Source organism: Halyomorpha halys, unplaced genomic scaffold, assembly GCF_000696795.3.
Source record: "Halyomorpha halys isolate HHAL.00 unplaced genomic scaffold, Hhal_1.1 Scaffold858.1, whole genome shotgun sequence".
NCBI lineage: Eukaryota > Metazoa > Arthropoda > Insecta > Hemiptera > Pentatomidae > Halyomorpha > Halyomorpha halys.
Window position 1 is genome coordinate 9,197 of NW_027110220.1, and position 2,648 is coordinate 11,844.

Here is a 2,648-nt window from a genome sequence, read left to right on the forward strand (position 1 = left end):
TACTACTTCCGCTTGGGTGGTCAGCATCTCCATTTCCCGCACATAATGCGCATTACGGTTTCTGGTCACAGTCAGTAGCTTTGTGACCCGTTTTACCACCGTTTTGACATAGGAAGGTCCTATCCTTTCCAATACAATTTCGAGCTATGTGTCCGTACTCCCAGCAACGGAAATACTTTGGAATTTGGTTTCGCGTATACGGCTAACAACAAGGCCTCTTCTCGAACCTTTCCTTGAGCCATAACCTCCCTAGCTTGGAAAACCGGGAGTGAAATAACTGCTGTTTGTGGACCTCCATAGGCTTGACGGATAGCTTTCACTGCTGTGGTGGGTACTGAATCATCACCCAGGAGGGATTTTAAGGCCTCCACAACCACCTCTTTTGTGGTGAGTGCATCCAAATCTCCTCCATCCAAGTCCGGTCTTCTGCCTCTTTGCCAAGCACACTCTCCATTGAGCTTTTTAGTGAAGCAAGAGATTGGTCTTTATCCCGGTGTAATTGGAGTAGCAGATCACCTTTATTAATTTTCCGTACCTTGGTGATTGAAGGGGCTATTTCCACCATCGCCGGATCTTCCCTCACCTTTCGCAGGACATATGAGTAGGACCGGTATTTTTACTATTACTGCATCAGGCCTCGGTGGCTTAGGGCGAGGTTTCTTCCTCGATCTTTTTCGTACCTCTTGCCATAGCTCCTCCTGTTGTTCTCCCCGTTGAGCTGCATTAGATCTCTGGGAGCGATCTACATTATGCTGCACAACTTGTGCATTGGATTGTGCAGTTCTCTTATTATTCTTCTTTTTACCGCCGGCTATTGAATGTGTGGGTTGTGTCCACTCTGACTTTACAGCATTCCTCCTCAGCTGACTGACCTCCTTCGTTTGGGTGTGACCACCTGCAGTATTGATAGGGAGGGCAGCTGTTTCCAACTTTTCAAAGTATAGTTGGATTTCGCATGCGAAAGGAGTTTCTTACTATGTACATTATTCTTGGTGCGAATGAAAGAGAGAAGCTGCTTAATTTTGCTACCAAGATTTTTCATCACCTCGTTTGTGATTAGTCTTGTGGCACTAGATTATGCCCATTATTGGAATTGAATTTATTTAATGAGTTGTAGAGAAAACTGTTCCTTATTACATTTCTAATTTAATAACTAAAATATTTTGAGGCAGGAAACAGGTATCGTCTCGATATACTCCTATACAATCAACACGCGCTTCAATCACATTTTAAAAGTTCTGGAGATGCCAGGTTTCCGGTTACCTATACGTTCATTGGTACCGGAAGTGGCTGGAGTGATAAAGAGTTAATCTCGATCCTTCAAATGTTGCCGATCTGCGCGGAAAATTGCCCGTCAGATATAGCGTAAATGAAACCGAAAAACGAAGCAATCTTAAAAAATGCCTCTGATCTAGTTTTTTGTTATACACAGGTTTATGTGCGGTAGACACGAAAACGAAGAATTTAAAAGATAATATTGATTTGGCATCGATGCGGTCGATTTTCGGTAGTAGAACGAAATCAGTCAATTTAAGTGCAAAACCGTGGGCAGATGAAAGTATGGATAACTGCCCGGTCTGTAACTCCTTTGAAAAGACCTTTCACTTTTTAGGAACCTGTCCTAGGTGTTGCGAAATTAGAATAAAATCTTTTGGGTAGCGGACCTGTTCTCCAGAAAAATTATTCACTTTGTTAAAAGCTATAATTGCAGAACTCCTAGAAATTATGTAAGACGGACTACGCAGAAAAGAGCTCAGTTGGTTAGTATGTTAGTTTTTTACGCCATATAACAGTTGTTATGATTGCCTTGTTGCTTAAACATAGATGATGTATTGTTATTTTAAACTATTGACGTGTTAAAATAATTGTTTTTACAGTGTAAAACATATTTTTTAAAAATATTATTTATATGTTTTTAGTTAAAATTCCACTGACAGATGTTGTCTATTATCTATGTGTTTTTAAATTGCTGTGTTTATTTATTTTTTTTATTTTTTTAAATAAACACATTTTAATTTTAAAATCCGATATCCGTATCTTTCTGATGAATGCCAATTGATGCTACACCCTTATTATTTCGCTTTATCTTTATTTTAATTTCCAGAAAAGGCAAAGTTATGATCAATACAGCAGCTTAGATGCCTTAATATAACTTATTAGAGTAATAACAGCAACCATAATCGAAAAATAATTGCTCTGAAAAACAAAGGTACTGGAGTCAGGTAATAATGGAAAACAAATTAATAAGTCCAAAGTGGGAACGATGGTGGGGAAGAAACAACCCCCTAGAAGTAAACCTCCCAATAATTAAATCAAAAGAACCCTCTTCTAATTTTCAATTTATATTTGTCTCCTTCTTTTTTTTTCTTCTCCTTCCAAGTGAATTCTTAATACAGGAATTCCCCTTCTCCACCGACGAGGTATTCAATAAAACCGCTAATGATTCTTCATTTCGAATTCCAATTTTGTTACTGCATACAAAATATTATTTAGATATTCAATTGTAAACCGCGCTTATTGAATGTCGGTCAAAAATAATAATGTTAAGAACATGATGAACCTTAATTCATTTATCTAATTAACGAATATTACTAGGGACTATAATATAATAGTTAATAGCTGACAAGGCTGTATGATTGAGAAGATCA